The following is a 12,959-nucleotide window of genomic DNA, read 5'->3' as shown; positions in this document are numbered from 1 at the left end:
TGCTCTGCAAAATACTTTATTTTATATATTTTATACTTTCTGCGATGCAGGACAGAGACAGCGGGGGGGTGTCAGAGTGAGAGACGCAGCTCTCAGGAGACTGACACACCCAGCGCGTCACACAGCAGAGAGACAGTGTAAAGGCAGATATAGTTAAAATCACAGATACAGTTTTAAAAGCATAAGATCTCACAGGAAATCATCGATCATTATTGCTGGTTATTGTGGGGAAACAGAAAACTAAATCACAATAATACACGTGTGATGTTAGAATCACTGGCAGCGTCCGTTCGCTGCATTGGGCCGGTTGTTGGTGGTCTGGAAGTGGTCGGGCCGGCAGAGGTTGTCGATGTTGTCGCAGGCCAGCGTGATGAAGCTCTGGGTACGACTGACTCTAGTGACACTACACCTCCTGCGTATGTTGCTGCTCTGCACGCTGTACACTGTGAACATGTTAGCGCTCACACACAGGTTCCCCTGGTTGTTCTGCGAGAATCTCCTGCCTCCTGCCCTGCAAACGTTGTCGACGTTCGCCCGAGACGAGTCAATGAAGGTCTGGGTTGGGACTCGGCCGCAGAGTCCCCTGGAAATTAAGAAGCTTCTCCATCGCTGTATGTTGTTGGTCTTGGGGAAGCCTGATGGTACGTGCCTCCTGATGAATGTATTGTATCGACCTATAGGTACTCGGTTGATGCAGGGCTGGCTCTGGACGGGGCCGATCGCCAGCACAGCCAACACACACAGCACTGACATCAACATCTTCACCTGGGGAGACAAGACAGAGAGAGTGAGACAGGGAGGGATGGACAGGGATGGAGAGAAAGAGACAGACAGGGGGAAGGAGAGATGGTGAGAGAGAGGGTTACTGTGCCTGTGAAGTGTACTTTAACACACTCAGAGAGCCATACAGAGAGAGAGAGACAGAATGACAGACAGAGAGAGAGAAATCCATGTTCTAACAGAGATTAAATACATGCTCTAATGGAGACACTTGACCTGGACAGAAACGCAGAGAGAGTTCGCTGGCGGTGGGTCTGGTCTGAAGCGGTCGAGTGTGAGTGCAGCACTGAGGGTCTGTGTGCTTATATACTGCCCCTCTGAGCTCACACTGCCAGTAAGGACTCAGTGTGAATTTCACAACTCAACACAATCTCTATCACACATACTGACCCTCTCTCTCTCTAACACTCACTCACACACACTCTCACTCACACACACACACACATACATACAGACACACTCAAATTCAAAACAAGCGTTATTGACATGACAAGTTTACACAAGTGTTGCCAAAGCATTTACAGATACAGCAAAGAGAAAATAAATACGTTAATGAAATAACAAAATGAAATAGCTTTACTGCTTTTACAAGTGTACAGTTCTTGTACATGCATGTCCAGAATAAATGTATTATGAATAAAATGTATGAATACAAATATACAGTTCCTGGTCAGATAAAGATTCAACATTTTGATTCCTCACTACATATATATATATATATAAGCTTGCAAGGCCTTGAAATTTGCGTCAGTAAAAGTCTGTACCCGAATCTTTGAGTGGGACAGATAGCAGGGGGGTCAAGTTCAGGTGTGATGTTATGAATAATTTTATTTTAAAGTTAACACAGACGTGGGATATACAGCTCTGGAAAAAAAAAAAAAAGAGACCACTTAACACTGAGTCCTGAACTGGGAGTGGTCTCTTAATTTTTTCCAGAGCTGTATATATATGAAACAGATTGTCCTCTAATGGAAAACCATTCAAGGAAGGATGGACAGCAGCTCCCGGCTAAAAACAGGCCACATTCACCGATGTCACAAAAAAATACTTAATTTATCATGATGCTTATTTGTTTCGACTTATCTTCCTGAATCTCTTCAATACATCTGATATAAATGAATCATTAGCACCATCATTCTATATTCAATTAACAATCATGCAAACTCACAATTATTTCAACAAAGTGTGAACATTTCATTATAAGCAAGACAAATTCTACATGCAATTACATTTAAAAACTATATACACTCACCTAAAGGATTATTAGGAACACCATACTAATACTGTGTTTGACCCCCTTTCGCCTTCAGAACTGCCTTAATTCTACGTGGCATTGATTCAACAAGGTGCTGAAAGCATTCTTTAGAAATGTTGGCCCATATTGATAGGATAGCATCTTGCAGTTGATGGAGATTTGTGGGATGCACATCCAGGGCACGAAGCTCCCGTTCCACCACATCCCAAAGATGCTCTATTGGGTTGAGATCTGGTGACTGTGGGGGCCAGTTTAGTACAGTGAACTCATTGTCATGTTCAAGAAACCAATTTGAAATGATTCGACCTTTGTGACATGGTGCATTATCCTGCTGGAAGTAGCCATCAGAGGATGGGTACATGGTGGTCATAAAGGGATGGACATGGTCAGAAACAATGCTCAGGTAGGCCGTGGCATTTAAACGATGCCCAATTGGCACTAAGGGGCCTAAAGTGTGCCAAGAAAACATCCCCCACACCATTACACCACCACCACCAGCCTGCACAGTGGTAACAAGGCATGATGGATCCATGTTCTCATTCTGTTTACGCCAAATTCTGAGTCTACCATCTGAATGTCTCAACAGAAATCGAGACTCATCAGACCAGGCAACATTTTTCTAGTCTTCAACTGTCCAATTTTGGTGAGCTTGTGCAAATTGTTGCCTCTTTTTCCTATTTGTAGTGGAGATGAGTGGTACCCGGTGGGGTCTTCTGCTGTTGTAGCCCATCCGCCTCAAGGTTGTACGTGTTGTGGCTTCACAAATGCTTTGCTGCATACCTCGGTTGTAACGAGTGGTTATTTCAGTCAAAGTTGCTCTTCTATCAGCTTGAATCAGTCGGCCCATTCTCCTCTGACCTCTAGCATCAACAAGGCATTTTCGCCCACAGGACTGCCGCATACTGGATGTTTTTCCCTTTTCACCCCATTCTTTGTAAACCCTAGAAATGGTTGTGCGTGAAAATCCCAGTAACTGAGCAGATTGTGAAATACTCAGACCGGCCCGTCTGGCACCAACAACCATGCCACGCTCAAAATTGCTTAAATCACCTTTCTTTCCCATTCAGACATTCAGTTTGGAGTTCAGGAGATTGTCTTGACCAGGACCACACCCCTAAATGCATTGAAGCAACTGCCATGTGATTGGTTGGTTAGATAATTGCATTAATGAGAAATTGAACAGGTGTTCCTAATAATCCTTTAGGTGAGTGTATATAGTACAATCATTAATATTAATTTGTAACTCTTTCAATCAATTATTAGACAATTGGCAATTAATTCCAGCATGTTAGACATACATTTTCAAATAAAAGGACAAAAATGAAGATCCTCATTAAGTCCCAGTGCACTCTTAGAACAAATGTGTTAAAAACAACACATGATGTGCTGTTTTTTAACACATTACTGAGTGTGATTACGGACAACACATGTTGTGTTAAAGTTAACACAGATTTTATGAACACTGTAATATGTTAGTTATTATGAGAGTTGAGTATCATTATTGTAATCTTTAGTTTGAGTTCTGTTTGAGTTAATTTTACAATTTACGTCACCGCCTATGGGGTGGTTAGGGGTGACACGCTTCACGACCATGCCACCTCCTTCATTAATGAGAGAGGACCTGGTTAGCCCTGACTGGACCCCACAGCACCACCACACAAAGGAAAGTTTTGCAAAAAGTAACAAAGACAGGGCATGAAGACTGTACCAGCACGAATACAATAAGGAATTGGGATTTGAAATATAACCTACCATAACATTGCCTTTAATAAAACCAGGGACTAAAACTACTAAAAACCCTACTCAACAATGACACCAAATAGTAGGAAAAAAGAGCCAACTAAGAATCAATAAAACCCAATTTCCTCATCTAAAGTACAGATAGCAGCAACCAGAAACCCCCCGTCCCCTCAGAGGATATAAACAAGTCTCTTGTCTGCCGCGCTGCTGTTAAGATGAATTCAGTGACCGCTCGGATTCATGTGAAGTTACCCAGCTGTATAAATGTGTACAAATGTATTTTACTGGAGCAATGTAACCCTTGCTCAAGGGTACAACAGCATTGCATTGCACTGGTTATGAGTCCAGAGCCCTAACCACTACTCCACAGTTATGCCTACTTCCCTCCCCAGCCTACTTCCCTCCCCAGCCTACTTCCCTCTCCAGCCCTGCGCCTTGGTTTGGCTGTGGGTCATGTGGGCTGTGAGTGTCCTGCTCCGTGTGCTCAGTAGTAGGTTGCGCTGCTGACTGACCGTGTCTCTGGGTTTAACCAATTAGTAAGTGAAAATAAGTCATAATACATAAATAAATAAAAGTGATCAATCAACTGTTAATTGCCCGTCACGCCCCGCCCCTGACATTAACTGAAGTAATTCATTATCGTATTAGTACGGAAGAGCCCTGGGGGCATTGAAACAAAACCCCTCCGAAATTCAACTCAAAATTTTAACTTGAAATCTCTAAAGTCTGGGTTTAACATGAATTCTTGTTTAGATTTTTCTTTCACATGGCCCCAGGGCTCTTCCGTACATTAGATATGAAGACGACTATTATTAGTATTTTTAATGTTTTTATTAAGGACACCTTATAGTAGTAGTATGTAATACTTATATACCCACCATTACAAAATAATATTAAAGTGCAATATGCCGGTAATGTAATGTTGTGGGGATTGTGAAGCCAGTCCTCAGTGACGCGGCGGGTCGCTCAGTGTTTATTTATGTATTATTTATGTATTCATTCGTGTTATTTAAACCTAAAATATCCAGATTTAGATGCTTAACAGATGTTAACTTCATTTATAAAGTGGATTATTCCACAGATGTTTAATGCATAATATGCTGTATATAAAAAAATTGTATATATATGTATATATATATTATTTGACATTACTCATTTTCAGAAAAGTTAAAAAGTACAATTAATTCAAATTATTGCATTTTTTCTACTGTACTATGTCTTACAGTCTTACATAAATTGTCTGTGATTGTAATTTAGTTTTGTACTGAATAAAGAAGGTTTCTCTGTTTACATTAAACAACTACCACATAGTTTCCTTTGTTAAATTAATATTTTGTTTAGCTTTAATAAGCCAACATGTTGAGTAAAACTAACATATTACAGTGTTCATAAAATCTGTGTTAACTTTAACACAACATGTGTTGTCCGTAATCACACTCAGTAATGTGTTAAAAAACAGCACATCATGTGTTGTTTTTAACACATTTGTTCTAAGAGTGCACCGGGACTTAATGAGGATCTTCATTTTTGTCCTTTTATTTGAAAATGTATGTCTAACATGCTGGAATTAATTGCCAATTGTCTAATAATTGATTGAAAGAGTTACAAATTAATATTAATGATTGTACTATATATATAGTTTTTAAATGTAATTGCATGTAGAATTTGTCTTGCTTATAATGAAATGTTCACACTTTGTTGAAATAATAGTGAGTTTGCATGATTGTTAGTTGAATATAGAATGATGGTGCTAATGATTCATTTATATCAGATGTATTGAAGAGATTCAGGAAGATAAGTCGAAACAAATAAGCATCATGATAAATTAAGTATTTTTTTGTGACATCGGTGAATGTGGCCTGTTTTTAGCCGGGAGCTGCTGTCCATCCTTCCTTGAATGGTTTTCCATTAGAGGACAATCTGTTTCATATATACACTCACCTAAAGCATTATTAGGAACACCTGTTCAATTTCTCATTAATGCAATTATCTAACCAACCAATCACATGGCAGTTGCTTCAATGCATTTAGGGGTGTGGTCCTGGTCAAGACAATCTCCTGAACTCCAAACTGAATGTCTGAATGGGAAAGAAAGGTGATTTAAGCAATTTTGAGCGTGGCATGGTTGTTGGTGCCAGACGGGCCGGTCTGAGTATTTCACAATCTGCTCAGTTACTGGGATTTTCACGCACAACCATTTCTAGGGTTTACAAAGAATGGTGTGAAAAGGGAAAAACATCCAGTATGCGGCAGTCCTGTGGGCGAAAATGCCTTGTTGATGCTAGAGGTCAGAGGAGAATGGGCCGACTGATTCAAGATGATAGAAGAGCAACTTTGACTGAAATAACCACTCGTTACAACCGAGGTATGCAGCAAAGCATTTGTGAAGCCACAACCCGTACAACCTTGAGGCGGATGGGCTACAACAGCAGAAGACCCCACCGGGTACCACTCATCTCCACTACAAATAGGAAAAAGAGGCTACAATTTGCACAAGCTCACCAAAATTGGAAAGTTGAAGACTGGAAAAATGTTGCCTGGTCTGATGAGTCTCGATTTCTGTTGAGACATTCAGATGGTAGAGTCAGAATTTGGCGTAAACAGAATGAGAACATGGATCCATCATGCCTTGTTACCACTTTGCAGGCTGGTGGTGGTGGTGTAATGGTGTGGGGGATGTTTTCTTGGCACACTTTAGGCCCCTTAGTGCCAATTGGGCATCGTTTAAATGCCACGGCCTACCTGAGCATTGTTTCTGACCATGTCCATCCCTTTATGACCACCATGTACCCATCCTCTGATGGCTACTTCCAGCAGGATAATGCACCATGTCACAAAGGTCGAATCATTTCAACTTGGTTTCTTGAACATGACAATGAGTTCACTGTACTAAACTGGCCCCCACAGTCACCAGATCTCAACCCAATAGAGCATCTTTGGGATGTGGTGGAACGGGAGCTTCGTGCCCTGGATGTGCATCCCACAAATCTCCATCAACTGCAAGATGCTATCCTATCAATATGGGCCAACATTTCTAAAGAATGCTTTCAGCACCTTGTTGAATCAATGCCACGTAGAATTAAGGCAGTTCTGAAGGCGAAAGGGGGTCAAACACAGTATTAGTATGGTGTTCCTAATAATCCTTTAGGTGAGTGTATACAGCTCTGGAATGTTTTTTTTCCAGAGCTGTATATCCCACGTCTGTGTGAATTTATAACCTCACACCTGAACTTGACCCCCCTGCTATCTGTCCAACTCAAAGATTCAGGTACAGACTTTTACTGAAGCAAATTTCAAGGCTTTGCAAGCTTATATAGTTAGGAATCAAAATGTTGAATCTTTTCCCGACAATGAATTAAATATTTGTATTCATACATAATTTTCCAGTGATCTTGTGAGTAGCACTGACTGTATTATTGCTGACCTCTGTGTCCACTCTAGTGCCCCCCCAGGCCCTGTGTGCTATACAGCCCAGTCCTCTGTTACACAACACTCTCCACAACTCCAGCTGCTCTGCAAAATACTTTATTTTATATATTTTATACTTTCTGTGATGCAGGACAGAGACAGCGGGGGGTGTCAGAGTGAGAGACGCAGCTCTCAGGAGACTGACACACCCAGCGCGTCACACAGCAGAGAGACAGTGTAAAGGCAGAGATAGTTAAAATCACAGAAACAGTTTTAAAAGCATAAGATCTCACAGGAAATCATCGATCATTATTGCTGGTTATTGTGGGGAAACAGAAAACTAAATCACAATAATACACATGCATGATGTTAGAATCACTGGCAGCGTCCGTTCGCTGCATTGGGCCGGTTGTTGGTGGTCTGGAAGTGGTCGGGCCGGCAGAGGTTGTTGATGTTGTCGCAGGCCAGCGTGATGAAGCTCTGGGTACGACTGACTCTAGTGACACTACACCTCCTGCGTATGTTGCTGCTCCGCACGCTGTACACTGTGAACATGTTAGCGCTCACACACAGGTTCCCCTGGTTGTTCTGCGAGAATCTCCTGCCTCCTGCCCTGCAAACGTTGTCGACGTTCGCCCGAGACGAGTCAATGAAGGTCTGGGTTGGGACTCGGCCACAGAGTCCCCTGGAAATTAAGAAGCGTCTCCATCGCTGTATGTTGTTGGTCTTGGGCATGCCTGACGGAACGTGCCTGGTGAGGAATGTATTGTATCGACCTATAGGTACTCGGTTGACGCAGGGCTGGCTCTGGCCGGGGCCGATCGCCAGCACAGCCAACACACACAGCACTGACATCAACATCTTCACCTGGGGAGACAAGACAGAGAGAGAGAGAGAGAGAGAGAGAGAGAGAGAGAGAGAGTGTCACTGAAAGTATGAGCCCCACCGAGCTGGGGGAGATCAAGCAGCTGCTCAGCCTCATCTGCTCCAGACTGCTGAGCTGAGCCAGAGCACTCGGGTAGGGACGGACAACCCCACTTGTAAATAATTAAAAATAAATACCTGTGTACATACAATGTAACCATACTTTACATAAAACTAATAATTATTATATGTTAGCTAAAATGAGCTCATTTACAGTCAGCTGCTGGAACATTCAGGGTCTGAACTCCTCGGCTTTCGGGCTAAAGAGCACAGACCCTGAATTCATTAAAAGCATTAAGAAATTAGATATCATAGTTCTGTTGGAGACATGGTGCCGTGCAGAGGTGCCCACACACTGCCCCCTGGGCTACAGGGAGGTTATTGTGCCCTCAATTAAACTGAGCACAGTGCGGCGTGGCAGGGACTCTGGGGGGATCATAGTGTGGTACAAAGAGGAGCTGGCCAACCACATCAGCCCAGTCAAACAGGGCCCAACGCACACATGGCTTCAAATTAAGAAGGGAATAGCCCAGTGTGAGAACTATATATACCTGTGTGCAGCGTATACCCCCCCCTCTGAATCCCCCTATTACAATGAGTAATTTTTTAACACCCTCCACACAGAGATCAGCCATTTCCAGGCCCAGGGGAATGTGCTGCTCTGTGGGGACTTCAATGCCCGGACAGGCACCGAGCCCGACTGCATCGACACACAGGGAAACAGCCACGTGTTCGGCCAGGCCCCTCTGTACCTCACCCCCACCACAACCCAGAGGAACAACCCCGACGGGGCGGTGAACAAGAACGGGAGAGAGTTAGTGCATCTCTGCCAACCCATGGGCCTGTACATCCTTAATGGCAGGATCAGAGGGGACTCTTTAGGGAGGTTCACGTATTGCTCAGCTCTTGGGACTAATGTAGTCGACTACGCCCTCACTGACATGAACCCCTCCTTCATCAGTGCATTCACTGTCAGGCAGCAAACCCCCCGTCAGACCACAACCAAATCACAGTGTTCCTGAAAAGAAGAAGTCAGGCCAGCAACACACAGACACAGCCCAGTAAGCTGTACAACCTTAATCAAACATACAGATGGGCTCCAAACAGCACAGAGGAATTTAACAAAGCAATCAGTTCTACAGAAATAACAGACATCATCAACACTTTCCTCAGCTCACAGTACCAGCCTGACGTGACAGGACTAAATCTGGCCATAAATGATATCAATCAAATATATCAAATTGCAGCCACAATGGCAAATCTTAAAAAGACAAAGAAAAAGACTAACCAGAATCACACACACACACAGACATGGTTTGATGATGAGTGTAAATCAATACGAACAAATTTAAGGCACCTATCCAATCAAAAACATCATCAACCACAAGACACAGAACTACGCCAGCAGTACTGTGAGACCCTAAAACACTACAAACACACCCTTAAAAATAAAAAACAGAAACACACAAACAAAACACTCACAGACATAGAGAAATCTGTTGACCAAAACCAGTTCTGGGAAATGTGGAACAATTTAAATTCAACAAACCAACAAGAATTGTCAATACAAAACAGAACCATTTGGAAAAAATACTTTGAAAACCTTTATAAAGATATCCAACAAAATGATCTGACACACAAACAAATTGAAACCAGGGAAAAACTGAAATTACTCGAACAATCAATTAAAGATAATCAAAACCCAATTGACCCTCCAATCACCCTACAGGAACTATCTAAAAAGCTACAGGCACTTCCACTCAGAAAAGCCTGCGGCCCGGACAGCATCAGCACTGAGATGCTCAAACACAGCAGCGCACAACTGCAGGAGGCTGTGCTTAAATTGTTCAACATGGTCCTCAGTACTGGTTACTTCCCTGACATCTGGAAGCAGGGGCTGATCACCCCAATCTATAAGAGTGGAGACAAATTCGACCCTAACAACTACCGGGGCATCTGTGTGAGCAGTCACCTGGGGAAGGTGTTCTGCAGTCATCAACGCCCGGATACTGGCCTTCCTTACCGAGCACAGTGTCCTGAGTAAGAGTCAGATTGGCTTCCTCCCAAATCACCGCACTACAGATCATATTTACACCCTGCACACCCTCATAGACAAACACGTCCACCAAAAAAGTAAAGGCAAAATCTTTGCCTGTTTCATTGATTTCAAAAAGGCATTCGACTCCATTTGGCACGAGGGACTTTATTACAAAATTCTTCAAAGCGGTGTAGGGGGTAAAGTCTATGATATTATAAAATCAATGTACACCGAAAACAAATGTGCAGTAAAAATTGGCAACAAAAGAACAGAATTCTTCACTCAGAGGCGGGGAGTGAGGCAGGGCTGCAGTCTGAGCCCAACACTGTTCATCATCTACATCAATGAGTTGGCAACGGTGTTGGAGCAGTCTGATGCCCCTGGCCTCACCCTAAATGACACAGAAGTCAAATTCCTGCTCTATGCAGATGACCTAGTCTTGCTGTCGCCCACAGAGCAAGGGCTTCAGCAAAACCTGGCACTGCTAGAGCAGTACTGTCAGTCCTGGGCCCTGGCAGTAAACATGAAGAAGACAAAGATCATGATTTTCCAAAAAAAAGGCCAGACCTCAGGGAAACAAATACCACTTCACGCTAGATAACACTACCCTAGAACACACCTCACACTACACCTACCTGGGCCTGACTATTAGTGCGTCAGGGGGCTTTAACCTGGCAGTGAAGACGCTCAAAGACAAAGCAAGAAGAGCATTCTATGCAATCAGAAGAAGATTCTATAAAATTACTATTCCAGTCAAAATCTGGTTCAAACTAATTGACAGTGTGATCCAGCCCATTGCGCTGTACGGTAGTGAAGTATGGGGTCCACTCAGTCAACAGGACTACACTAGGTGGGACAAACACCCAATAGAGACCCTGCATGCTGAACTGTATAAAAACATACTGCAGGTGCACAGGAACACACCAAACCACGCATGCAGGGCAGAATTAGGCCGCTTCCCAACCCTCATTAATATAAAGAAAAGAGCACTGAAATTCTGGATGCACCTGAAGAAAAGTGAGTCAGACTCACTCCAGTACAAGAGAGCCAAGAGCTCAGCCCTGAAAAGAGTCCCCTGAGTCAGCTGGCCCTGAAGCTCACGGCACTGACCCCCGCTAATACTGCGAACAGAGACCAGCTTCAGGTCAGCACTGCTTACCTGCCCCCAATTAGAGTCAACCAAATCATAAAAATAACCAAAACCTCCTATCTGGAACATAGGAACAATGAAACCAAATCCCAAAGTCAACTGGATTGCTATCGGGCCCTAAACAGAGAATACACCCTGGCAGAGTCTCTCTTCACTGTCAGAGATACGAAGCAGAGACGGATCCTGACCAAGTACAGGCTCAGTGACCACAGCCTGGCCAGAGAGACGGGCCGACACAGGCAGAGCTGGCTGCCCAGAGAGGAGCGGCGCTGTGGTCACTGCGAGACAGGAGAGGTCGAGACAGAGATGCACTTCCTCCTCCACTGCAATAAATATGCCAAATTAAGGGAAACATTCTTTAATAAATTCATAAATATTACAAAATCATTCTCTGAATTGATAAATGAAAAAAAAATAGCTATCCTCCTAGGGGAGGGACATACAGCCCCCCTGGCCGCCCCAATATGTAGCCGCCTGCCACAGCCTGAGGGGCTCACTGTGAAAACATACATGAGCACCAGCTGTAACCTGATAACTATAAATAAAGGAAATGTACATGTCGATTAAGATTTTATTTTTTTAAATTATAATGTTACTGTTTCATTTTTTATTTTTTTTTTCTTACCTTTTATTATTTTTCAATGTATGTATATAATATCAACTGCTTTGGCAACACTACGAAACTGTTTGCCATGCCAATAAAGCACCCTTGAATTGAAAATTGAGAGAGAGAGAGACAGAGGGAAGGAGAGATGGAGAGAGAGGGTTACTGTGCATGTGAAGTGTGCTTTAACAAACTCAGAGAGGAAGAGAGGGAAACAGAAAGTCACACAGAGAGAGAAAGAGACAGAATGACAGACAGAGAGCAAGCAATCCATGTTTTAACAGAGATAAGATACAAGCTCAGATGGAGACACTTCACCTGGAGAGAAACGCAGAGAGAGGTCGCTGGCGGTGGGTCTGGTCTGAAGCGGTCGAGTGTGAGTGCAGCACTGAGGGTCTGTGTGCTTATATACTGCCCCTCTGAGCTCAGCCAGTAAGGACTGACCGCAAATTTCACAACTCAACACAATCTCTATAACACATACTGACCCTCTCTCTCTCTAACACTCGCTCACACACACACACACACACACACACACACATATACATACAGACACACTCAAATTCAAAACAATCATTATTGACATGACAAGTTTACACAAGTGTTGCCAAACCAAAGTAAATAAATACATTAATAAAATGAAAGAACAAAATTAAATAGTTTTACAAGTGTACAGTTCTTGTACATGCATGTCCAGACGTCCACAGGGCTGCTGGGCTGTGTTGGAGCTAAAGCCACCATTGAAGAGTCAATGCTGCTGTCAGATTGCTGGACAAAGGCCGGCTCTCTGGCGTCTCTTCCCATTATCAATGCATTACAGAAGCACAAGGGACAGCCCTGACCCCTGCTAGTAAACCTGTATAAAGAGGTCCTGGAGACTCAGAGTCTCTCTCCTGCCCGCGTCTGGCACTGGGATGAAACCAGAATTGCCATGAAACTGCGCCAGTGAAGGGGCTGGAAAGTCCCCTGAGTCCCCTGAGTTACCTTGTCTGCTCTGGTCTGTAACTGATACAACGACAACCCAACAGTGTTTAATCTGTTTCTTCCACCTTACTCTTAC

At 43.4% G+C, this 12,959-nt stretch overlaps 2 long non-coding RNA genes across 2 annotated transcripts; both read right to left on the bottom strand.

The window, feature by feature from the left end:
• LOC136768606 (uncharacterized) lies at positions 1-1,155 on the bottom strand. The gene is made up of 2 exons (XR_010822001.1): positions 997-1,155; positions 1-765 (listed from the first exon to the last, which is right to left on the bottom strand). It is a non-coding gene; the product is annotated as an uncharacterized LOC136768606 (long non-coding RNA).
• Positions 1,156-7,580: 6,425 nt separating this feature from the next.
• Positions 7,581-12,279, bottom strand: LOC136768605 (uncharacterized). The gene is made up of 2 exons (XR_010822000.1): positions 12,218-12,279; positions 7,581-8,050 (listed from the first exon to the last, which is right to left on the bottom strand). It is a non-coding gene; the product is annotated as an uncharacterized LOC136768605 (long non-coding RNA).
• Positions 12,280-12,959: the final 680 nt, after the last annotated feature.

Source organism: Amia ocellicauda, chromosome 14, assembly GCF_036373705.1.
Source record: "Amia ocellicauda isolate fAmiCal2 chromosome 14, fAmiCal2.hap1, whole genome shotgun sequence".
Taxonomy (NCBI): Eukaryota; Metazoa; Chordata; class Actinopteri; order Amiiformes; family Amiidae; genus Amia; species Amia ocellicauda.
The sequence above is the reverse complement of the archived record's forward strand: the minus strand, read 5'-3'. Positions and strand labels throughout refer to the sequence as shown.